The 27,317-nt window shown below is 36.2% G+C and overlaps 1 protein-coding gene and 1 long non-coding RNA gene across 3 annotated transcripts in view; one reads left to right on the top strand and one right to left on the bottom strand.

Moving 5' to 3' along the window:
- The window catches only part of DCDC1 (doublecortin domain containing 1), a 333,033-nt gene that overhangs the window by 77,481 nt on the left and 228,235 nt on the right, over positions 1-27,317 (bottom strand). The window lies entirely within an intron of this gene.
- The window catches only part of LOC119255396 (uncharacterized), a 73,179-nt gene that overhangs the window by 10,343 nt on the left and 35,519 nt on the right, over positions 1-27,317 (top strand). The window contains exons 2-3 of one of the 2 annotated variants that reach the window (XR_005127462.2): positions 12,744-13,048; positions 15,057-15,321. This is a non-coding gene — a long non-coding RNA (uncharacterized LOC119255396). Of the gene's footprint in view, positions 1-12,743; positions 13,049-15,056; positions 15,322-27,317 lie in introns of those variants that run through there. The other variant, XR_008553465.1, reaches the window with a different exon arrangement.

Here is a 27,317-nt window from a genome sequence, read left to right as displayed (position 1 = left end):
AAGTGTTGTGCAGAGAATCAAAATACATGATAATAACACAATAGTGAGTGACTATGTAACTAATTTATGTGAAGTCATCAGGGAAGACTTCTCTTAGGAGGCCACATTTACGCCAAGATCAAAATTACAAGAAAGAGCCATGTGAAGCTCATGGAAAAAGCATTTAGGGCCAGAGGAACAGCTGGTACAAAGGCACTAGGTGGAAAAAGGCTTAGTAAGTTCCAGAAACAGAAGGGGAGCTAGGAGGCGGGAGAGAGTGGGCTGGGGACAGCAGTCCATTGTGGGAGAAAAGATCTTAGAGGTGAGCAGGAGCCAGACTGTGTAGGGTTTCGCAAGATGAGAAGTTAAATGGAGAGTAATAGGAATGAGAGTGACATTAACTGATTTTCATTTAAAAGTAATATCACTCTGACTGCCTATGGACACTGTATGGTCGGAGAACAAAAATAGAAGCAGGCAGAGCAGTTAGGAATCAACTCCTGCAGACCAGATGAAGGCAGCTGGAACTAGAGTTTAGTGGAAATCAAAATAAATAGATTAAGGATATAGTCATGGAAATTAATGATTCTGAGATTGTGTTTGGTAATGGATGGAGTTGATGAAAAGAAAACAAAAGCGAAGATATTCCCAGGTATTCAGTTTGAAAACATGGACAAAAGGAGATGACTGGAATAGAAGCGAGTTTGGGAAAGGAAAATAAGCATTCTATTTGGGATTTGTTCAGTTTGATATTCTAGTTACACCCTCTGAGATATTAGAAAATTTGTATTAGTCTGACCCCAGTTACTGCCTCAAAGCTCCTGAAACTCTTGGCATTTCCTAAGTGGTAAGAGTGTCTTTTGCGCTAAGGAGATGACTCTTGGGATCCTGGGTAGAGCCTGGTCACTGGAAAGAGCAAGCCACAATTTAGAAGCTTGGAATTTTCAGCACTCCTTGAGAAGGGAGGGCTCAGAATGATCCTTCTTGTTAAGTGATAAATTCTCCATAAAAATTTCAATAATATGGGGTTTGGAGAGTTCCCAGGGTGGTGAGCACATCCTCATGACAAAAAGGTGATGTAACCTAACTCCAAAGGAACTGAGACTTCTGCAGAAGTTAGGATTAGAGCTATGGGTGTGAGAGTCAGTGGAACTTTGGAGCCACAGAAGCAGGTGATGTCATCCACAGTGTATAGAGGTAGAAAACAATAGCAGAGGACATGGTGCTGGGGTGAGCGACATTTGGAGCTAAAACAACAAAGAAGAGAAAAAAAACTAGAGTTAGAACAACAAAGAAGAACAGGTGGCAAGAGAGATAGAAAAGGCGTGTCCAATAGGTAGGAGAGAAAACCAAGAGAAGTGTTTAAAATGCAGGAAGTAGTTACATGTGTCAAATACTTTGAGAGATCAAATAACATAAGAACAGAGAAATAACCAGTGCAAACCCATGTCACACACATCAGAAAAAGCAGTTATTTTTCAATCTTTAGTTTAATGTATTGTTCCAAAATAAAGAAACTATATTAAATGAGTGTCATGAGACGCCAAAAATAAAACCAATTCGTTATTGCTCTTATGAAATGGTGAGACAGAAATTTCTTATGCTATCAAAATTTGTTGAGAATATGGGGACAGAGGAGTTCAGAAGACTGATGTCTTGTGTTTGGAGTGCTGGGGTGTGACCAGTGTGTGTGTGCCTGCCTGTATGCCTGAATCCAAGACACTTGAAATGTGAGATTGAAGGATGATGTACCCCTACTTTTGCCAGCCCCAAGAAAGCAATAGAATGTGAAGGAGATGTTCTCGCACAACTGGTGATGCTTCAGAATCTAAGAGACAAAGAACAGTCCAGAACTGGACTATCAACTACAGCAGAATATAAGTATGCAATTGAGTAATGTGCTTGCAACATAAGATATCTTACAAGAGACTAAATAAAATCATTCTCACTCCTGTAAGAACTCATGTGGACACATGCACCCTAAGGATCATAACCGAGAGCCATCACTGAACACACCAAAGGAGGCACAGCGTCTCTCTTTTTTATTTGGCATCTGGAGATTTTGTAGAGTTGAGATGTATTGGAAGAGGCCTCCAGGGGCAGTGAAACTGTTGTCATGGAAGCACCTGTAGTGCAAATAATGTCCCTCTTTATGGGAAATATGCTTTCAACAAGGTAGCCCTGGTCAAAGAATATAAGAAAAAGAGGACTGTCCATAAATAAACACCAAACACTGTGGAGATGCTCAGAAGTAACCAGAGAGACACAGGGAAGAAGAATTAAAAAAGGCTAAGGTGCTCCACTTAGCAGGTGCGGGCAATTTGCCAGGAAATGTAGTCATCTGTAGCATGACTTTATTTATACCTCAGGTCCGTGAGGTCTGAGGCTATTTGGGCTCTGCTAATAATAAATTGCATGCCTTTATAATACAATTCTATGTTTATTTTCTTCTTATTAAGTGTATTAAGTTATTTACACAGTGGAATTATATTTAAAGAGTTATTTAGTAAAGACATGCCACAAATAGACAGTTTCACTAACGCTAATCACACAAGTGCAGTGAAGCAAACTTATGTTCGAGCAAGTAACATGGGTGAGAACTTCCCATTCTTGTGACATTTTCCAGGCCAGTAGACTTGAAATTATGCCATTCCAAAATAATTCTGGGGTGGGAAGCTTCCTAGGATAATACAGCCACATTTAAGTGAGCGTTTCGAAGAGAAGCTGATGTGAGAAAGCTGTAATATTGCTGGCTTAAAAATAGGTGCTGCCAGGGAGTGAGGCAGTTGACAAACGGCTTGCTGAAGGAGGGTTAAGGGACATTCCTGGTAACCATGAGGAGGCTGGCCTGAAGCAGCAGGTGCTCAGCTGTAATGAGGGCCGCGGACCTGTGGAGCAGACAGGAGGGAGGGCCACGAGAGGGCTGCCTTGAGGCGGGAGCCCCCACACCTGTGTGAATGAGGCTCCAGAAATGGACCAGGTTTGAAAAAGGGGGTCCAGTGTGAGGATGGGCTTGGATGGGTAATCTCAAAGGGCAAAAAGTCAAGATTCAAAAAGTTTGATTCTAGAGACTGAACAATACGGGTGGTGAAAGTCAAGTTTTTGAGCAATGTGAAGGAAAATTCATTGGCAACTGGATTAAGATGGTCTGATTTAGGAAGCTTTGGATGACATGCTTGCTCAGGACCCACGCCACACTACCCAGGTTACAGGGCACTGATGTCACTCTGGCCACAAGCCCACATGTGCAAACCTGTGCACCTGATTTCTCCTCTTTCTCTCGCCTCATTGTCCTTGTTTTTTCCCACTTAAAAAATATATATATATACTTTGCAGATATCTGTACACATGACACCAAAAGAGGTTATTCAGGAAAGATTTTTTACCCATACATATACAAACAAAATTTTTCCAGATAAATGGATAATAAACGGTATTCCTTTGAGTGCACATTGCAAGCACATTAGGGGAAAAAAAATTTATAATGTTATTTGGAAAAACTTAAATTTATTGAAAATCAGTGATAAAGATAAAACAAGAAGGAAAATAAGCACTTCATCTATCTTTTATTGATTCAACAAGCATTTCTTGGGGCCTACTATATGTTGTATGCTAATGGATATTGCTGGAAAACTAAGATTAAAGTGATCTGCTCCCTGAGTCTTTTTCTAAGAAAGAAATGTTATGGAAATAAAGTACAATACAAAATTCTCTCTTTAAAGACACAAATAAAATTATATTTATTTCTATAAATATTTTGATATACGCTAACTATAAAATCACAAATGTAAAATCATTTAATAAGAAATGCTCTGATTTTCTCTCAATCATATGTTAAATTTACAATCCTGAATACTACCTTGAGTAGAGCAATACCTGAAATAGTGACTGGCTGAAGGCTAACCTCTCTGGTAAGCAAATAATAACTGAAGACCAACCAAGACACGTTACTAAACAGAGTAATCTTCCCTACTGCTGAGTGGAAGATCTGACCTCTGAGAAATCTTTTAAACCCAGACTCACTGACAGTCCAATCAAAGATGGACACCAACCTGATTTCTCAGACTGAAGCATTCAAGACAGAACTCCAAAGCAGGCTGTGACAATCTCTGAGTTGTCTCCCAAGTATTGCCTACTTACAACTGATACCGTCACAGACTGGCTAATACTCTCATCACCATGGAGATTTGGTGGGCCACACCCTCAGCTGGCCTCACTGGGTACACTGTAAGATGCCTGGAGAGACCATGATGGCACTAAGGAAGACTGAAAATTTTTTATCAAAAAGACAACTGAAAAATCTAAACATCCAAAAGCTAGTCATCTGGTCTAATGTCTGTTGTAAGACACTCTGTAGTGTTTTGGGAAAAGTGACAATTTCCTGCTTGTCACTATTAATCTTTCTCTATGAAGAATCTAAAACAAAATTAGGGAAAATTTGTTTTAATGCATTATATTCTAAGAAGAAGGTGAGTCCTGAATTTTATACTACACTGTAGTATTGAGTTCATGGTGAACTCAATTCAGTTTGCATATTTGGTATCAGATTCTAGATCAACTAAGTTAATTTTATTTTTCAGTCACAGAATAGGTTTAACTTTCTTGAATATTAACTAAGCTCTATTTGATTGAAAAAGTAAAATGGCATTCCATGTGAATAAATCATATAAAATTATGATATAAATGCAGAAAATCCTCAACAAAATATTCCCAAATGAGATCCAGCAATACTTAAAAAAAAAAAAAAAAGGATAAATTAGCAGATAACCAAGTGAGATTAATCTTAGGAAATCAAGACTGGTTCACCACTTGAAAATCAATCAGTGCAATTTACAATAGCTAAGCTATGGAAACAACCCAAATGCCCAAAAATAGATGACTGAATCAAGATGTGGTACATATACACCATGGAATATTACTCAGCAATCAAAAAAGATAAACACATGCAGTTTGCAGCAACATGGATGGAGCAAGAAGGGATCATGCTCAGTGAAATAAGTCAGAAAGAAAAAGAAAAATACCGGATGGTCTCACTCATAGCAGGAATTTAGAAAACCTAAATAAGAGACCAGGAAAAAGACTAATCAATACAAAGTAAAAATCAAAATCAACAAGCGAGAGTCAAAATAAGGGGGGGGTGCAATTGTATGGGGAATATAACCATAATGAAAATGCATACATTGTGCAAAGATGAAAAATGATGTAAGAATTATATAAAATAAAATATTTTAGTGTCTCCCCTAGTGGCGCAGCGTTTGAGCACTGGGCTGCGAGGCTTCCCGCAGCCTCTGCAGCGCCGGTTCGATCCCCAGCTACCAGCGAGGGTCCCACAAAAAAAAAAAAAATTTAAATAAAAAAAAAGAAAATCAATCAGTGCAAACTGCCAAATTACAAATTAAGTAAAAAGTGTCATGTGATCATCTCAATAGGTACAGAAAAATCATTCAGCAGAATTCTGAATGTATTCATGATGAAAACTCAAAGCAAACTAGGAATAGAATGTAACTTCTTTACCCTGATAAAGTATTTTTTAAAAAACTACAGCTAACATGATATATCAATGGGGAGAGACTGACTGATTTTCCCCTACAATTAAGAAAAAGGCAACGATGCCCTCTCTATTCCTATTCAACATAGTAATGGAAGCTAGTGCACCAGTGGAAGCAAACGAAATGAAAGACACACACATTGGAAAGGAAGAAGTAAAATAGTACCAATTCATTTTGTGTATGTAGAAAATCCCAAAGATTCTACAACAAAACTCCTAGAACTAGTAAGAGAGTTTAATAAGGTTGTAGCATAAGGATCAACTTATAAAGATTTATCACATTTTCACATGAAATGAACAACTGAAATGAAAACTAAATTAAAAAATAACACATTTATAATTACTTGAAATATTAAGATAAAAATACTTAAATATAAATCTTTTCTAAATGTGCACACGATCTATAGACTAAAACTTACAAAATATCAATGGATATTTTCAAATATAGAAATAAATGGAGGGATACACCATATTCATGAATTGGACACCAATATTGATTAGATGTTAAGGTTCACTTTTGTTCAGTTTGATCTACAGATTCATTGTAATCCCAATAAAAATTCTAGCAAAGAATTTCATTGATTTTTGGCAAGTTGATTCTAAAATGTCTACAAAAAAACAAAGAAATGAGAATAGCCAAAACAGTTATGAAAAAGAGCAATGCTGGAAGACTCACATTACCCAATATCAACATCTTACTACAGAGCTATGAAATTAACTAGTATGATATTAATGAGAGGGTAGAAATACAAAATATTGGTACAGTAGAGCCCAGAAATAGATTCATCTAGACAGGTAACTGATTTTTAATGAGGGATAAAAGGCAATTAATTGGGGGAAAGATTAATCTTTTCAATGAGTGTGCAAAACCATTGTATGCCTCTATGAAACAGAGCAAAATGAACCTTGATAAATACCTCACACTTTATACAACCATTAACTCAAAATGTCATTGGTCACAGTCCAATGACAAAATGTAAAACTCTTAAAACATCTAGGAAAAAATGGTAGCTTGGCCATAAACTCTTAGATATAACACTAAAGACACAATACATTAAAGAAAAAAAATTACATTATTACCAAATTTTAAAATGTTTGCTCTGTAAAAACATTTTTAAGAGAGTGAGAAGAGGACCTCCCTTGTGGTGCAAGGGGTTAAGAGGAGACCTTCCTGGTGGTGCAAAGGGTTGAGACATAGCACTTAAAGCTATCAGCAGCCACTGCAGCACCAGTTCTATCCCCAGCCAGGGAGGTGACCCACATGGCAAAGCAGACATTTCCTGTCTCACCTGCTGTTCCTCTCAGCAGTGTATTTCAGTGTCTTTCAGTATATCTGCCTGTTCTGCTCCCCACTCTGTCTCTGGTGAATCCTCTCACCTCTCCCCCACCCCCCACCTGTACCCCAGCTCTTGTATGCATAAATAATTCTTTAAAAAAAAGGGTGAGAAGACACAAACTAAGAGAAAAAGTGTGTAAATCACATATCTGATTAAGTACTTGTACCAAGAATATATAAAGAAATTTTAAAACTCACCAGTGAAAAAGGTAAACAACCCAGTTTTTAAAGGGCAAATGTTCTAAAGACACTTGACCAAATGAAGACATATAGGTGGTGAGAAGCACAGGAAAAGAGGCATACAATATTAGTCACTAGGAAAATCCCCATGAAATGTTACCATGCACCTACTAGAATGGCTAACACAAAACCAAACAGAAACAAACAAAAACACTGCTAATAGCAAGTGCTATTAAGGATGCAGAGTGACAGGAATATTCATTCATTTTTTTATGAGAATGCAAAATGGTATCATCACTTTGGAAAACAGTTTGGCAGATATTTATTAAATGTACACATAGCATATGACTTTGCAATCTTGCTACTAAGTATTTTCCCCTGTGAACTGAAAATTTATGTTTTCACAAAAAAATGCATGGAAATAATTAGAGCAGTTTTATTCATAATCACCAAAAAGTAGAAACAACCAAGATGTTTTCCAACAGATGAGGACATAAATGTCATATAGCCATACAATGTAATGTTACTTAGCAATAAAGAAATGAGCCGTTGATACACACAGCAACAACGAATCTTTAATGCATTTTGCTAAGTGAAAAAAAAAAAAAAACAGATGTAAAGATCTATGTAATCTATGCTTTCACTTATGTGACATTATGGAAAGTCAAAGCTAGAGTGACAGAAAAGTTATCAGAAGCTGCCTGGGAATGTGGTTGAGAGGAGGGGTAGTTACAAAGGAATTGAGGTTGTTGCCAGGGAGTAGTAGTCTTTATGGTACTAGATGGTGATTACATGACTCTATGCTGTTAGAAAAGGCATAGCACCTTGTACCAGAAAAAGTGACTTTTACTGTATGAAAATTAAAAAAATAAATAAACATACAAAACAAAACCAACCCGAATTTTAGGAGAACCAGGATTGAAGGCAGATTGTGATAAATCCATCTAACTGTATTAGAGACATGTAAGGTGATCTCACTGAAGAGGTGGGAAGGATAAAACCTAAATAAACTGTGAAAACACATTTTCTGTCTGTATATTGGAAAGCTAAAGATAAAGACTTACATAGAGCACTTATTTCTCATAGTAGTAAGGTTTAGCAGTTCTGACACTGTTACATTTATATTAAAGTTGAACAAATAAGAAAATATATATGATGGGAGCCAGTTTTCTCACTGTCAAAGAAAGAAGTTTCAAATAGCCTCACAAATAACCAAGAAATATTAGAATGAGCCTGTAGCGCTGGATCAGTCAAACACATCAGTATGAACTCATGTTTACTTAACCATATACACAAAATAAATATAAATCCATGTGCTTCAAAGGTAGTATATGTACACACATATGCATAAATATATACATTTATTTTCTGGATCTGTTCACTAAGAGGACCTAACACACCACAGCAGCAATATGTACACTAAGACATCCTGGAGAAATGGCTGATTCTATGGTGGAGGCAGTGAACACACTAGATGATCTTGGAGCACCTGGTACTAGCAGAAAGCAAGGCAGAGTTAAAAAGGAGGAAAAATAGTATAATGTGTCAAAAAGACACAGAAGCCAATCCAAAAGATATCCCAATGGCTGAGACAAAAAATTTGAGCAAAAATTTAAATAATTATAATGTTGGATTATCACCCAAAGAATAACATGAATTATCCATTAGTCCATATGAACATATTAATAGCATGGATAGATAAGTAAGTGGGGGAGAATGAAGCAATTTTCCCTTTAAAAATTCCAGTTAATAAATGTAGAAAAAGGGCCTCCCTGGTGGTGCAGGTGGTTGAGCACAGCATTGTGAAGCTGTCTGCAGTCTCTGTAGCATGGGTTCGATCCCAGCCATATTTCATCAGTCTGCCTGTTCTATTCCCCACTCTGTCACTAGTGAATCCTCTCGCCCTCCTGCGCATTTGGCCCATACCCCAGTTCTTGTATAATAAATAAATCTATAAAAAATAAATAAATAAAATATATGTAGAAAAAGAGAGAAATAAAAAATCACCATTAGGATATCATAGCAGGCAAGAGCCACAGATAAATACTAATTTAGTGAGCAAAACTGATGAGAAATTGGATATTTGCATAGACCCAAAGTATCTCTTCTCAAATATTTGTAATTACTGTAGTGTCTTAAATATATTACAATTTTTTTAGTACTCCATGCTCCATAGGAGCTCAATTCCCCTCCCTTTGATTGAAGGAACTATTTGTTTCTAAGCAATAGAGTATGGAAAGGGAAAACTAGTAACTTTATGTAAGGAGGCCTAGCAGACACCACCTTAACCAAGTTGTCAAGGTTAAAATCAGCAGTTATATTATATTGCTATCATGCACAGCCTGCTATCAAGCAATGAAAAGGGTGCATCAATTCTCTGCTATTTTTCCCAGAATGTGTAACTTCAGTCTAACCATAAGAAAACCTCAGAAAGGGTCTCCCTTGTGGCCTAGGGGTTAAGTCTCAGTGCTATCACCGCTTAAGGCCTGAGTTTGATCCCCAGCCGGGAAGCTAACCCACATAAGGCACAGCAGACCTTTCCTGACTCAACCACTGCTCCCCTTAGCAGTGTATTTCAATAAATCTGCTTGCTCTGCTCCACACTCTGTCTCTGGTGAATCCTCTCATCCCCCACACCTCTGGCCTACACCCCTGTCCTTCTATGCAAAAATAAACAAATATTTTTTTTTTTTTATAGAGGCATGCTTTATTTATTTGTTTGCTGGTTTGTTTGTTTGTTTTGTTTATACATGCACTGGGTACAGTCAGAAGCGCGGGAGGGTGAGAGAATTCACCAGAGCCAGAGCGGGGAGCAGAGCAGGCAGAAGGACTGAAGTACACTGCTGAGGGGAGCAGCGGGCGGCAGGAGAGGTCTGCACGCCATGTGGGACCCTCCTCCGGTGGCCGGGGAGCAGCCGGGGATCGAACCGGCGCCACAGAGGCCGCGGGCAGCTTCGCAACCCAGCGCTCAACCGCTGCGCCACCAGGGAGGCCCACAAATAAAATTTTTAAAAAGAAAACCTTAGACCAACTCCAGCTGAAAAACATTCTGCAAAATATCTGACCACTATGAAGGAGGATAAAGGTTATGAAAGAAAGGAAATACTGACACATTGAGGAGACTAAGGAGACATGACTACCAAAGGCAGTTGGTATCCTGGATCAGATTAGGATTAGAAAAAAAGGACATCCATGGAGAGACAAGGGAAACCCAAGGCAAGTCTCCAGCTTAGTTAATACTGATATACCCAGGCTAAAGTGCCATGGTCAGCCTTAGGGGAAGCTGAATAGAATGGATACAGGAACTCTGTACTATCTTATCAGTTCTTCTATAAATCTAAAGTTATTTGAAAGCAAAAAGTTTTACAAGTATTATGTATAATTTCCTTATACATTTTACTTAAAAGTTATGTTTTTGATTTCTAAGAATTTCTTTTTTTAAATTTTTTAAAAGATTTATTTATTTATTTGTTTGTTTGCTTGTTTGTTTATTTATTTATTTATACAAGCACTGGGTACAGTCAGAAGAGAAGGAGGGTGAGAGGATTCACCAGAGCCAGAGTGGGGAGCAGAACAGGCAGAGAGATGAAATACGCTGCTGAGGGGAGCAGCGGACGCAGCAGGAGAGATCTGTTGCACCATGTGGGACCCTCGCCAGCCGGCCAGGGATCGAACCACTGCTGCAGAGGCTGCAGGCAGCTTCATAGCCCAGCGCTCAACCGCTGCGCCACCAGGAGAGGCCCAATTTCTAAGAATTTCTAAGACATCAAACAGATTCTTGGCTGTTATGAGCGTGGCAACATTGTCCCAGGGGACCTGAAACCTTTGGTCTAAACTCCAGTCCTGCCAACAGCCATGATTTCCAAGCAAGTTGAAGATTTCTGGGACCCAATTCTAATCCTGAAGAGAAGTAGCTTCCTAAACCTTAACATAAGGACTGTGGACAATATGACTCCTACTGCCTTCTTCTAACATTAGGTAAAAAACAGAAACAAAAAAATAGAAAAAAGTGGAAGCACTTTTATTTCTAAACACATATAAAAATCAGTGTATTTTTTAATGAAAAATACATATCAAAATTACAAATATCAACAAATTAATTACTGGAGATCTTAGGAGTACACCAAAGACTATCTCACAATGTTGCCAAGCTGGGCCAATTTGCAAAGAGGACTGACGCCTGAGACTGGACGCAACCTACCACTATTAGTCACAAACCAGAAAAAAAACAATGATAAGAAAAAATCAAAGGCACTAAATAAAAGAGTCTGTCTGTTCTAACTATGAAGGAGCGGTCAGGTCCATCATGAATAGCAAGTGTAATACAGAGTGCACTATTGCATGAAGAAGCAAGTTAGGGTGCCTAATCAGCTAGTCAGAAGTATTATTTGCTACTTGAGACACACACTGGATTGCTTAATTTCAAATTTTAAATTAATGTAGAAATCCATTCATTCAAGCATCATAATGCTCTATATTAAATGAATACCAAAAATATCCAGGAAAGAGTTTAGTATCGTTGTTTTCAATACTGTTTGCAGTCTTTATTACAATATTTAGTGTCTTTTCCTCATTTAAGCAATTATCAGGGCTGCTATGGCTACACAATAAGGTCTTAGAAGAGGAGGCTTCTTTGCCTTCTAGTTCCTGAAAGCAAGCTTATTAAGAATGACATAGGAAGAATTGCAAGCATTCATTTTCTAAATTTCAGGGTCCTTTTCTATAAAGTCAAAGGGTACTATAAAATACATCACAGAGCCACACAGGCAGATATACGCATTTCACTTAGAAATCCTCATGGATGGCAAGTCTCTAAGTGGGTATCTGTAAGGCAAGTATTCAGAATGTCACTCTTTTCCCAAGAGAGACCAGGTTTTGATTGTGGAACATGCTACAATAATGAAGCTTTGTTGGCAGCTGGTGAGTGAAGGTTCTGGGTAGCATAATGCATTTTTCTTAATACTTTGTCAAAAGTGCCAAGCCCAAGCCACGCGCCAGTTACTGGAGAAGAAATTTTAAAAAAAAAGTGAATACTATAATTTGGTACGTTTTTAATATAGTTTCAAACTTACGGAAAAGTTAAAAAAGGAAAATGAAAAACCTCTTATGTCCCTTGCCCAGATTGAATTGCACAGACATCAAAATGTACAGTATTTTACATATTTATATAGCAAATATATGTTGTTATACACACAAATGTGTAATCAGTGAGAGAATAATTTGAGACTATATTCTGATGCTTATCAAACTTTCATTCATTAGTATTGGCATCCAATTACTACTTGAGGTTGTGAAATGGTGATTTTTTTCCTAATTCAGGATTTATTAGTTGACATTCTATTGTATCAAAGAGTCTCTCTTCCTCTTTTATTTTTTTAGTCATTTATGTCAGTGTTGACTCAAGGATTCTTATTTTAGTCATAAAATAAGATGCATAATAAATACTACTACTTTTTATTTGATGCTAAAATTGTTAAGTGAAATATTTTTAAAGAGTTTTTAAGGCATATTAAGTGAGCTTTCCAAAGTTTGCTTTGAAAGTCAATGGTCATTTTGCCTTCAAAACATTTTGAGGTAAAAAATAAATGGTGTTTTCCTGTTTGAACAGAAACACTAACAAATCTTTCCCCTGCTTAGAAACTCCTGTCTGGACACATTACTCTTTCACAGCGCAAAATCTCTGTTTTGCTTCCTATCCAGGGCTACAGTTAATTACAAGAAGAGACAGATGCTGAGCAGCCTAAGGCTTTCTCTGCCACCATGGTGAGGCTGAACTGTACTCAACAAGCAGGTAGTGAGTGAAGACAAATGCTGTTTGACAAGGCAGCATATCCCAGCACCCAGGGATAGAAAACAGACAGGGCACTCTGTGTTCCCAAGCAAAGACAGAGAAATATCAAGCAGATTGTTTCTGACAGAAATCATATCACAGCCGCACTTCCAGACAAAGTCCGTGTGAATGAAATGATACACTTTCTGTTTTCCATCTTCCCCTTTAACAAAAAGTGAGTATATCAAAGGTACATTGAAGGTGACAGCTCAATGCAAGGTGGTTAGCAAGATTTTATAAGCTTGGTTTCCCTTTGGAGGTATTAAAGAATCAGCAACAGTTCATCGATTTGGATGCAGCTATTCCTCTTGATTCTAATGAATTTCCAGGTTCCTAAGTACGACAACATAAGTACTCTATGTTCAGTGAAAGTTGTGTCAAAATAGAAAATTAAAGTCATGAGCAGTATTTCACAAGGGAAACAGAAGAGATAAATTTGACATTCCCCAAAATTAATACATAATGATTAACTGGAAAATCCATTTTCCAAATGTAAATTCATACTATTAATGGAATACAGAGAGATGTTATTTTTAGAGGTCACCTAATGACTTATTCTTATACATTAATGGGTACAGAAGGACATAACAATAAAAAAATCTCGATGGGAGATAATACTTTTATCCAATACAGAAATAATGATGCCTTACTTTCCTCATGAGTTTTCAATGAATGTGAATTTGAAAAATTATTCCTATTAAAACATAACTAAATAATTTTAGTATGTCAGCTAAACATTTTGTGTTTTTCACTGGATTCATGGAGCGTACTTAAATATTATGTCACAGAGAAAATAAATCAAACAAACGAATATGAAAGTTCTAATCAACTGCTGTTTACAGGAGTCCAGAAAGAACTCCAATACAACCTGCTGTGACCCAACTGTTAGATGGAAAATCATCAATAGTCTTTCCCATCAAAGAAGAGGGAGGGGTGCCATTGTGCTAAGCATGATTTCTGACCAGGAGGTCCAAGACAGGCTTTATGGCAGAGAGGATCAACAGTTCACTTTTCAGAGAAGTAGTTGGCAGGGAACTGCCTCTCAAATTATACTACTATTCCATTGCTTTAATCTTGCACTTCTTCCTCTAATTTTCCCATATACTGTCTCCATTTTTTAGCTGTACTGCAGTACTAAAACTCAAATATCACATAGTAGATTTTTGAAATGGGGATTCTATTTTCTCTTAGAAATTAGGTTATAGTTAAGGAGTGTATTCTTGACCAAAAACACTGATCAAATGAATCAAAATATCATTAAAATTATGGCCTAAGAGGAGTTACAGCAATAACAATTTCTATAATAATTTAAAACAGTAAAATCAACTTATAATCTTAACCAATGATTAATGTGTTAGTACAAAAACCAAAAGGCCCTCATGCTCTACACCTTAAGAAACAAATTTGACCTAAATCTAATACAACGTAATAGAAACACCAACCATCTCAACCAACGATATCTTTTTTAAATTTAGATGGATACTTTCTTCACCTAATTTAGATGAGCCAGATCTTTAAAATATATATGAAAATTTATCTAGAAATCTCCTTTCCTTTTTCTTCATACAATGCTGTAAAGTTAATTGAGTCATATAAATCATTTCAGAGTTCATAAATTCATAGATTCAAAGTACTTTAGTTGGGTGAATAAGACTGTTGTTAGAGACAAGGGAACAGTTTCTACTGGAGGAATGAAGGGGTGGTTTTAATAAAAAAGAGCTGACCCAAGAGTTTTCTCATTCATATTTCTTACCTTTATAATTTATTTCTGGGGTTTCCAAGTTGAGTATCACAAAGATAGTCATGGGTAGTGTAAGAAAAATACTCAAAGTTTAAAGGAGAGACAGGGCTACTGGAAAGCACATAAAAGAGACACTTAATATGAGCTCAGCAGTCAGGTAAACCTTCCAGGAGAAGACACCATGAATGACCTCTAAGTCAAGAACTTAAGTATAAGTAAGAGCTAACGGAACAAAGACAGAAAAGATTCCAGTTTAAGAAAGCTTTATAGGCAAGACCTGGATGAACAAGCAAGAGAGGATAGAAACATAGAATGTAGAATTAAAAAGGTGTATGTGGAAAAACAAACAGGACAGACAGACTGAACCTTTACTGTCCCGGTTAAGCGATATAACAATCATTAAGTTAAAATTGGGAGTGAAAGGATGGCATTTTTATTTCAGAAAGAACAACAGTATGGAAAATGCAAGACTGAAGGAAAGGTAAACAATTAGAAGGCAAGAGGAATCATTCAAAAATTGCATGAATCTACAGTTCCTAGAAATTGACTGTATTGGGAACGAGTGCCTAGTACGGATGATCAATAGGTTTCGGCTTGGGTACCTGATGGCTGGTGGTGCTACTCATTGAGAAAGGGAACTTTTGGGAACAGAACCAAAACTTGCCACAATCATTTCATTGTCAAATAGTTACAAGCCTTTTCAAGCATTGGACCATTTCTGTTCAGTACAGAAAATATTAAATTTCTCTCTCTTATAAGAAGCTGCTCGAGGATGTCTGAATCAAAAGACTCTTCCCATTTCATTGCAGCATTTAAGGGCTGGACAGGAGACAATATGTTATAACAGTTAAGAATACCATCTATAAAGTGGTAATGTGAAATGTAAAACATATAATGTGTTAGAAGAGAACCTGAAAAGAGTTGAAATAGTGACAATTTTTTATACCAACTATTAGCATACCTGGATGGATATAGATGTGCTCTTCCCTTTAATCTTTATGCAATTAAGAAAATTAAAATATATATTTTCTTATGAAACTGAAATATCGCCTGTTATAGCACAGACAGAACTCTATAGGGGGTGGAGGAGGGATGGTGCCAGGAAAGAGCCCCTGCTTTATAACTGACTTGTTATGAGATATTAGGTAAGTCTCATCTTCTCCAGGCTTCAGTTTCCTTCCTCAAGGGGGCTGGATTCTATGATCTTTAAATAAGTTCTAAAATTCAATAGTTCATTGAAAGACTGTTGCCATACTGCTTTAAGGTAGATATGTCATGTAAACAGGAAGAATAAAAAAGTCACATTAAGAAACCAAGGTATGGGACAAGAAAAAAAGTTTCTAGGAAATTTCAGAAAATGAAGTCCTTCATTGATACTGAGGAATTAAGAAGGACCTCTGATAGTAACATCCATCACTGAACTACAAGGGACATGGTTCCTTAAAAAAAGGAGTCTTAACGTCATACCAGCAGACAGTGACAAAGTAAGAGTAGAGGGCAGCCCAGCCCAGATACATGGTATATCCCACTAGAAAACTGGAATTTCCATGAGACAGTGAAAGAGCTACGGTCTGGAATCACAGTGAATATGAGGGCGCTGCTCAGAAGTCCTCAGACAAGCAGACTTCCTTTGAGAAGATTTAAGAGCAAAGCAAAGTCTCAAGGTGTGGCTTCCTCATTGGAGGGAAGGAAGTAAAGGAAAATTTAGGAGAAAGAAGGAAAAGAATTTGTTGATCAGGAATGAGAAGCTCCAGCAGGCAAATCCTAAGTCTTAGTATGGAAGGATGGAAGGGGAGTGTGGGTCAAGGAAGAAGAACTGAGAATTAAAGGGATGAGAGAATGCTTCTAGCAGCTTATATTATAGAAGTTAATAAAAACAGACAAAGTGGTAGTTAGGGTGTATTTACTCTTAAAAAAGGGAGGATATTGGGAGCCTCTTATAATTCAGCCAGGGAAGAAGAGAGAGAGGAAGGAGGTGGGTATGAGTGAGTCAAGAGCTCCAGTATGGGTTTCTGGGACTACTGTAGGTGTTCCAAATGTTTCTTTTTGTTTGTTGTTCTATCTCTCATGTGTGGCAGTTTCTTCAGAGCATATATTTCACCTCCTGTTTCTTTTATATCACACATAGCATTTACCTCTACGAACAAAAGACATTAAACCAAACTGCCAGTTTGAAAAAGACAATGATTTTAGATTCAAGGAGACTGGGATGCTTGCAAGTGGAAAACAACAATTTGCACTGAAATGGCTGTCTTTTATGTGCAAGACTATTTGAATATGTTTTGAACTGGCTGGAGGAAGGGACTATTTTCATATAAGTAAAAAAAAATAATAAAAATTTTAAAAATTCAAATTTCATACTTAACGTAAATGTTTAAATGGCAAATTTTCAGTGATGCAGAAAAAAAATCACAATGAAAAGGGGACTTTTAACACATGAGCACTCAAAGCAGAGGAGTGGAAAAAGCAAAGGTAAAAATGTCAAAAGTAATTACTTCCTTATTCAGGGTATATAGAAATAAAAAGACTACTATTGTAATAACATTAGATTTCAGAAGTTAGGTAAAACACATGCCCAATAACAAGAAATATATAACAGACTTTAGATTATTTGTTTCAGGATATAATATCATCTTCAAAGGAAAGTGCTTTCTACAAAAGAACTATAAGTCCAAATAAATCAGAAGGTCACCTTTATCCTGAAAAAAAAAAAAAAAGACATTCTTTTTCCTTAAACACATAAGAACAACTTCAGGAATACAGGTTATTAGCCAAGATCTTTAGTTATCTCTATCAATTTACTGATGATCTTAAAGGTCTGTTTGAGGTACCAAGGACATCAAAGATGCATTAGTCTTTTTTGATCACTGTATAACAAATTATCAGAAAATTAGCAGCCTAAAATAAATTCCACAGAAACTTACTGCCTCACAGTTTCCTTGAGTGTGGAGTCCAGCACTGGTCTGCTGTATCTCCTACCTAGGGCTGCATTTTTTCATCTGGAAGCTCGATTAGCAATGAATCCACTTCCATACTCCCTCAGGTAGTGGCAGGATGCACTTTCTTGCAGCTGCAACACTAAGGCCATTCATTCTAGATGCCTCTGCAGTTCCCTACTGCATAGACCTCTTCATAGGGAGTTCACATAACAGCTTACCTCCTGACGAGCAGTAGGACTTCAATGTATGAACAAACATTTGCTGCTTAAGTCACCAAGTTTGTATAATTATTATGGTAGACCAAGCTGACTAATACATTAGCCTCATTATACCATGTTTGGACCATGTGACCAATAGAATATGGCAAAAATGATACTGTTTCACTTCCAAGGTTTGGTTAACAATAACAGTGACTCTGGTCTGGGATTCTCTTTTTCTCTCACCCCCCTTTTCCTCCTCCTCACCTCCTCCCTCCTCCTCTCATCACTCACAACACTGTGGGAAGTCAGCTAAAATATACCAAGCAACACAATGGAGATGCCCAGGTGGCCAGAAAAGGATGTCTGTTGCCAACAGCCATGTGAGTAAATTTGGCAGCAGATCCTCAAGTCCCACTCATGCCTTCAGAAGATTGAAACCCTGGCTGACAGTTTGATTACAAACTCAGGAAAGACTGAGATAGACCCACTCAGATAAGTTGCTCCTAGATTCCTGATCATCAGAACCTGTTACATCACAAATGTATGTTGTTTTAAGCCACTTCTACAGTATGAAGGCTTGTATTCCCCGCCCCCAGGTTTATGTTGAAATCCTAATCTTCAATATGAGAGTAATAATAGGTGAGGCTTTAGGAGGTGCTTGGGTTATTAGGGTGCAACCTCATGGAGGGGATTAATGCTTTTATAAAAGAGACTCCCACAAGGTTCCTTCACTTTTTACACCATGTGAGGATATAATTGCTAAAGTAACAGTGAGGAGCAAACTCCAAGCCATTGGAAGACACTCAGATAGCAAAGGTGTGGCTTTCCAGGTTTCATCCCCATGTCTGCATTGCCAAGCTCTCATGTCCAGAGCATTACAACTCCCAGCATGCTATGGACCTGACTTCCCAACAGGGGGTTAGAGCATGTCTGCTGGGAACTAGTGGTGGAACTAAGTGACTGTGTTGTACTGAAAAGACAAAACATGAGTGGGCCTCACACTCTGCTTTTCTAGCTCCAGTTTGCACCCTGGTTTCCACTCAGATGGCACTGCTGGTAGGACAGAAAGCATCTGGCCATGTGCTGGCCAAATAATATCTCTCTCTTTCTCTCTCTACCCACCCCTCTCCCCCTCTCTCTCTTCCTCTCTGTCTCTCTCTCTCTCTCTCTCTTCTCCCCTCCTTTTCACTTCCCTTATAAATCAAATTTTATTTTATTTCTCCCTATGTGTCTGCTTCCTATGTTCTTAAGCAGGTGGGTAAGGACTTATACCCCAGGTCACCCCCATTTCCCCTGAGGTTGTTGCCCTGTCACACAATGAGAAGTCTGTGACTTGGAAGAGAGCTCTTTACTTGATTTAACTTGACCCTACCAGCACCCTGATCTCAGACTTCCAGACTACAGAACTGTGAGAAATAAATCTCTATTATTTCTAAGATACCTAGTCCATAATTTTTTGTTACAGCAGCCTAAACAAATTAAGAGAGCCACTAAATTCGGGGTAAATTTTTACTCAGTAATAACATACTACATTATTCAAAAACCAGCTTGAAAGCTTGTTAAAAAATTTATCTATTTTCTATGATGCCAGTCCTTTTAATTTCATGATGTTTAATAATCACTGCCCTCACTAAAATCCTTCATGAATATCAATCTGTCAAATAGACACACAACCATTAGGAATTAAATCAGAGGTTTTTAGTTCTATACAAGCACTACTTATAAGGAAGTTCATCGATTAAGTATAATAGAAATACAATATTTATTCATCTTCTACCTACAATATTCTAATATTCTAGATAAAAGCTATGTTTTCAGTCATCCTCATGATTTATCATGCATTATCCCAATATTTAAAAATATCTTACTATGTCTTTTTAAAAATTCTATATTAGCTATATTTAGGATTCCAGAATTTTCTCCATCTTGGCAGGGGAGAGGGTAATATGGTTTAGTCCTCTTTTTTTTACTGCTAAACAGACTTTTAGCCATATTAAAAGTTGTTTCCCAGTAATAATGGGTTTTCACTGAAATGTTTCATTTTTCCTTTCTTCCTACTCATCAGCTGCTCTTGTTTTCTTTTCTCCAGCTGCTTATGTTACTACTTGCTTAATTTTCCCTTCCTCTTGTTGCTGTTCTCCCCTGCTGGTGTTTTCCTGATAGCAACAAATCCTATAGCATAAAAGGTCCCATTTTTCTTACCATATTTATGTTACCTTCTGAAACTATTTATGCACATAAATATTATTTATGTATTTTTGTAGACTTGAGGCTACTAGAAGGGGAGGGAAATGGGGAGAGTAAAGTGGGGAAGAGGCAAAGTAGACTATGGCAGAGGCCTTTGGGTGCCGCATGGTAGAGGGTGTGGTGTGATAATATACACCTGAAAGGTGTGATCCTATACCTCTAAATCATATACAGTATTGTAAATCAATATTACCTCAACAACAACAACAAAAATAAACAAAATAAACCTTAAGAAAAAAATAAAACTAAATGTCAATAACAATAACTGAATGGTGATTTCCAGGCAATATAACTTTTACTCATAATTATGGCTTCCTCACCTCTGTTGTTCTGCAAAGTTCTGAAAAAACAAAATCAATACCCATACATAACAACATAAGAAATATATCATAAAGGGCCTCACTGGTGGCGCAAGGGGTTAAGCACAGCACTGTGAAGCTACCTGCAGCCTCTGCAGCATGACTTCCATCCCAGGCTGGCCAGGGAGCCATCCACATGGCGCAGCAGACCTCTCCTATCTCACCCTCTGCTCCCCTCAGCAGTGTATTTCAGTCAGTCTGCCTGTTCCGTTCCCCACTCTGTCTCTCGTGAATCCTCTCATTCCCACCCCTGCATCTCTGGCCTGTACCCCAGTTCTTGTATGCATAAATAAATCCTAAAAAAATAAGAAATACATCAGAAAAGCAGAGATGTTTGTCTCTAGACTCCTAATCTCATATAGTCCTATTAAAAAAAGAAGCAACAGGCCCAAAATGTAGTCATGCCAGGCCCTACCAATACTTAATACCTAACCTAAATGCAGATTCAGCCTCTCCCAAAAATAGAACTGTAAACCAACCAACACGGAGTTTCTGGATCTCTGCTAATGAGGTAATCTATATGAGATCCCTCTTGCCTGAAATGAACTTTCTTTTCTTTTGCAAATGGCCTTGTCCCAGCTTCTTTCCGAATATGAAAATCTGTTTTGTGCAAACCTTCCTACTGCTAGATAAAATGCTGCCCAATTCATGAGTGTCTTAATAAAGTTAATTAGTTCCCTAAATTGATTCAGATGAATTTTGCTTTTTTAGTAACTCCCAAACTCAAAAATTAATGTAATTTTGGCCACCTCTCTTTCCCCATCTTCATCATTTTAAATGTGTAACATGAAGATATCAGATTATTTTATAATTTTTAAACAGGGAAAGCCTGTTTAAAAACAGGGAAAGCCTATTAATTTTTGCTCAGTAACACATAAAATCCATGTAAATTTTTATATAGAAAAGCTCACCTTATGTAAAGTCAAGAGAAATGTAATAATCACAGGAAAATATTTATAACCAAAATCACAATAAAGGGCCGTTTCACAGTAAAAAAAAAAAAACAACAACCAACTTGCAAGTCAGTAAAATATGCTAAAATCACAATAGAAAAATGCACAAAGATATTTACAGTACACAGAAAGAGTAATATAATTTAAATATATCAAAAATCATCAAATTCACTTAAAATAACAGAATTGCATGCAAATTAAAATTATATCTTCAGACCATTTTTTACCTTCCCAACTGACAGTTTCAAAGCTTGATATTTTGTATTGTCAAGGTTGTATATGAAAATGACACTTTCACATGTTGCTAGAGAACGTGGGAATTGTGCAGCTTTTTTAGAGAATGATTTAGAGAATGTCTATAAATTTATATATATCATATTCTTTGCTGTATTCACCTCTACTCTGAAAAATGCATTTCCACATATTTACACATGTATAATGAAGAACAAGGTTATTCTCTGTAGCATTCATTTTAAAAATAAACAGCTAAAACCACCTAATTGTCCACTTAAATTTTCATGCATCCACACAATAGAATAAGATTCATCAAATACAATTAAATACAATGAAAGAGCACATTTTGTGTATGAAAAAGAAAAAATCTCAAAAATATCTTGTTAAATAAAAAAAGACAAAGTACAAAGGGCATATTGCTACTATTGTAATGAAAATGAGGTACATATTTACATTTCCCTGTTAATACATAAACAAGTTTCTGGAAAGATCCACAAGTAGCTAACATACAATCATGTGTATATATACTTACAATCTAGTTTGGGAGACAATCTCTTTCAATTTCTCTCAATTTCTCTCTCTCTCTCTCTCTCTCTCTCTCTCTCTCTCTCTCACACACACACACACACACACACATATACATAGACACATATACACATACACACAGAAAGTCAACAGACAGATACAATGAAGTAAATAGAGGCATTTTGTCTTCCAAACTGGATTAAGACTTCAAGGGCAGGAAATACATTTTCTCCTAAATTTGCCTTAGTGCTAGACCCATAAGAGGAGCTTAGAAATGATTAGATGAAAGATAGGATGAATGATGTTTTAGAAGGCAGACACTGTGACTTTCATAATTTTAATAATTTATTCATCACAACAACCTTTCAATGAGCTATGAGGAGGCTTCTTGAGTTACTCAGTATGTGTGAGAATCCAAAAGCAGCATTAACTCATCAGTACCACAAAACAAAGGCTCCACTTAAAGGAAGGATCAAGATCAATAAACAATAGACTTGGTCTCAAGAATCGAGGTAATTGCATGACAGGGAGGTAATCTAGTCTTCAGTTTCATGTCCAGCTGTCCAGATGCAAGGCAAGTCCCTGTCTTAGTTTATAATTATGGACAAAGAAGGTATCATTAGAATTGTGTTGTTTTTCCTCAAAATAAAATACACTCATATGTATGCATATATGTATAAAACATGAATTGATTTTTGATTAAAACAAAGATTTGAGTTCTTTTTCAGGCATTAAAACCAACAGATCACAGTAGGATACGAACAGCAGTACAATATGGTAATTGGCTGCTGTCTCAATTCCATCATGGGCAATCAAAGGCTCATGGTAGAACAAGGAACAATGAGGAAGACACTTAGTAAATACAAGAAAAATAAAAGCAGAAGGGAAGGGAAGGGCAGAAGAGGTAAGAGAGGGACAAAAAAATTCCAAAAGGAAAACAATTAGCCTAAGTACCTAACCTAGGAACACATACTTTATAATAATGAATTGCATCCAAATGAGTCATATTTGTACAGGTTGACAATATATGTCATTGTGTTGTATTAGCAAATGCTGCTCAATTTCAACAGTAAAAGAATCACATAAGAAAAGATCAGTGGAGTAAAATATAAAAATTTTATGTATGTTAAAAAAATAGCAAAACTAAAGGACAATCACACTTAGGGGAAGTATTTCCATCAAATACAACATGCAAAGGGTCTTTTTCAAATGTATAACTAGGACATTAAAATATATTCTAAAAAAATTCAAAAACTCCAAATGGGTTCAAAATAAAAACAGATTATTCATATAAAGAAAAATATTATTAGAAAATAGTTTTAATCCAAAAGGTAATTGCCAATCCAACTGGAATTGATACAAACTAATACAATCTAGATTTTTTTTAAATATCCACAAAATACCACAAAAAGATATAAACTTAAAACAGTGAATTCAGATTAATTTGGAAGTCAATATATTCACACATGGCTGGTTGTATTATCAATATGTAAAGTTCCATCTAAAACAATAGGATAAGCATTATAAAGATGATCATAGCTTTTGAAAAATGAGTCAAATTCTGAGTTTGTCTAAAGAATGAGTTTGAAAAGCATAAAGGTAGGGCCTCCCTGGTAGCACAAGGGGTTAAGCACTGCACTATGAGGCAATCCATAGCCTCTGCAGCACAAGTTCGATCCCCGGTGGGGCAGGGAGCTACCCACATGGCAAAGCAGACCTCCCCTGACTCACCCACTGCTCACGTCAGCATTGTATTTCAGTCAGTCTACCTGTTCTGTTCTCCACTCTGTTTCTGGTGAATCCTCTCATCCCCCAACCCCAGCATCTCTGGGCTGTACCCCAGCTCTTGTATGCATAAATAAATCTTACAAAAAAAAACTTTATAAAAAAAAAGAAGCATAAGAAGCATAAAGGCAAATGGATGAGAATATTTGCTGAAACTTTGTCCATAATGACAAAAAATAGGAAATAATCTAAATACCAATCTTTAGGATGACTTTTTTTTTTTTTAAATATTAAATTTTATTTTTATATTCCCCCATACAATTGCAAACGCCCCATTCTGACCCCAATCCTTCCCCTCCCGCCCCCCACCCCCCAAAAAGTGTCTCTGGTTCATAGTTTTTTGTTGATTTTGATTTTCACTTTCTTATATTCATTTTCCTGGTCCCTTATTTAAGTTTTCTAGATTCCTGCTATGAGTGAGACCATCCGGTATTTTTCTTTTTCTTTTTGGCTTATTTCGCTGAGCATGATCCCTTCCAGTGCCATCCATGTTGCTGCAAATTGCATGTGTTTATCTTTTTTGAATGCTGAGTAATATTCCATGGTATATATGTACCACATCTTCTTGATCCAGTCATCTATTTTTGGGCATTTGGGTTGTTTCCAAAGCTTAGCTATTGTAAACAGTGCTGCTATAAACATAGGAGTGCAGGTGCTCTTTGGAATTGATGTTTCTGTGTCCTTTGGGTAAATACCTAGGAGTGGAATTGCTGGATCATATGGAAGCTCTATGTTTAGTAGGTCCAGAAATCTCCACACAGCTCTCCATAGTGGTTGGACCAGTTTGCACTCCCACCAACAGTGCACAAGAGTTCTAGGATGACTTTTTATCCCATTGAATATGAAAACATTAAATTATCATTAGCAAGTTTATATAAAGTCATATAAAAGTATCATGCAACAAGGGTAAGGGGAATATAAGCAGTAGGCACATGAATTTTAACTATATAAAAATATATATTCCTATAGGATATCAGCATCGATTCGGTAAAAATGCACTAAGCAGCTATCACATATTGGTCCTATGTTAGGAAAAAGGGTTACAGTCCCTGAATTCACACTCACAATCTTAAGAAACAAAGACATCTAAAAATAAATATTACAGTATAGAATATACTACAATGATATTTAAAAATAAAAATAATTATATGTGGGATTAGAATTTTATGTGCTATTTTAAAGTCTTATGAGTTATGTTGTCCCCTTTTTCTATTTGTTATTTTTTCTCCATTACAAAAAATTACATGTGCATTATAAAATACTAAGGAATGAGCAAGAATCTCCATAGTGTCCACAGATAGCTACTTTTAACACCATGACAAGTTTTCAAACTATTTTTAAAATAATCACTTTAGATCTTTTTTTTAACATATCTAGGTGAGATGTATGTGCACTTTGCATTATATCACTGTCATTAATATTATAGCATAAGCAAGCTCCCATACTACTAAAAAGTCCTTGGGAAAAAATGTTCTTTAATGTTTCATAATATTACACAAATGAAATGCAGTTCATTTAACAATGGCCTCATGTCAATATTCTTAGTTTCCAAGTCTTTATTAGCATTAGCAATGCCACAATGAATATCTTTGTCTTGATTTCCATTGACTACTTTGTTATAAACTCCTGGTATGTCACTTAATTGTTGAAGCTATCACAATAATACAGTTCAGAAGCATTTTACTGTATATATAGTCTTCACAATACTGAGTATATACTATGTTATCTGTAGTAATTTTAAGAAAAATCATTTGAAGAGTAACATGATCAGTATCTTACAGAGAAAAGGTATTGTTTAAGACTATTGCCGAACATGTACAGAACATTCCATTCCTGTTATAACTGCTCCCAAAAATAGAGATTCCAGTCCATACCTTATCTACTGAAAAAAAGGAGGAGAGTAAGTGCTAACTGAAATGTTTAATACCCACAAATATTCTAAAATTAGTAACTTTTTTTCATTAAGAAAAAAAGGCCTATAGTTTATATATTTCAAGAATAATTTCTCACAATTTGAAAATCGCAAAACATGTATTAATAATATAAAAACACATAGTATATATACACTTAAGACATAAACACTTGAGCACAGAAAACTAAAATTCAATGAATTAAGCATCACTCACTGGGAAAAGTATAAAGTTGCCTACAGCACTTTTTGGTAGAAAAGAATACAGAATTGAAATATTTAATGACTTTTTCTAAGATATTAATGCTGCCATCATTTTGCTAAGTGATATATTTTTATACTTGCTTGAATTAATTGCTTGAGATCCTTGAAATAACTAGTGAAAAATTGTATCTTTTCAATATTAAGTTCATAAAAACTAAAACTTATTTTAATGAACATTAAGTTCTTAATCCAATCTATGCCTGTGCAGTGAATATGCCTAGTAAACATCCATGTCATAGATGAAGAAACTGAGGCCTCATGTGTATTAATGATACAACAAGTCTGATACACAGTGGCTGATGGTGTGGTGAAAAGAACACAGACAATGAAATCAGACAACAAGAATAAATGACTTTAGGAAGAAACCTTTAAAATTGAAACTTGTTGGTTAGATGTAAATAGCAAAGATATGCAAAATGCACAAAGTGTCAGATTTTCTTTTCATAATTCTGTGAATAAGACAAGAGAGCATTTGAAACCTGTAATAAACATTCTTAATTCAAATATCATTTAGACTCATTAATCATTGGGAATTCATATCTGTATTATCTTTAAAGGGAAGCATGAAAAGCTCTGTTATTCTTTTAGACATAAAAGAGATAAAAGTATGAAACTTGAAGAAAGGCCATAAATGTAGGAATTACAACATTACTGCCTTAATAACAATCTTTCACTAATAGAATACATGGCATAGTACCTTTATATAATGAAGACTAAACATAGCAGAAACTACATAATGGCTGTACCACTGCAGATCAATTTGAGTCTAACATAACAGAAATGATCACTGATCCCAAGATGTTATGGAATAGTAAACTTAAGATATTGTGCTGCTTTTCAAGTTTATGTGACTATGATTATTTAATTTTCTTTTGTGCGTGCTCAAGTATAGCTGTTATGCGACTACACATGAGAGAACCTGAAATTAATTTGTCTGTATGAGATCAGTGACTGTACAAATTCTTATGAAAACTAACATGCCATGACAATAGTAATTTTGATAAAATTACAGCAAGTACTGCAATTCTCTGCCATCTGGCTGTCTCATCATAACTACTTTGATGTGCTTTTTATTACTTATTTATTTACTTCAACCATTTTATTGGTATAGTTTTTAAAGCATATAAATTATCATGGTGAAAGGTTTTTAATGTTAAAGGAAGACTGTCTCACATACAAATTTTGAACTTTTTACCAAATTATGTGACCCTAGCCTTTTTAATAGGACAAATACAATTCAGGAGAAAGTTGTTTTGAGGAACTTTCTTAATTCATTTGATATAATTTG

The sequence above is a fragment of the Talpa occidentalis genome, unplaced genomic scaffold (genome assembly GCF_014898055.3).
Source record: "Talpa occidentalis isolate TD23 unplaced genomic scaffold, MPIMG_talOcc4v2.1 talOcc4.3, whole genome shotgun sequence".
Taxonomy (NCBI): Eukaryota; Metazoa; Chordata; class Mammalia; order Eulipotyphla; family Talpidae; genus Talpa; species Talpa occidentalis.
Note: the sequence above shows the minus strand (reverse complement) of the source record. Positions and strands in the feature narration are given on the sequence as shown.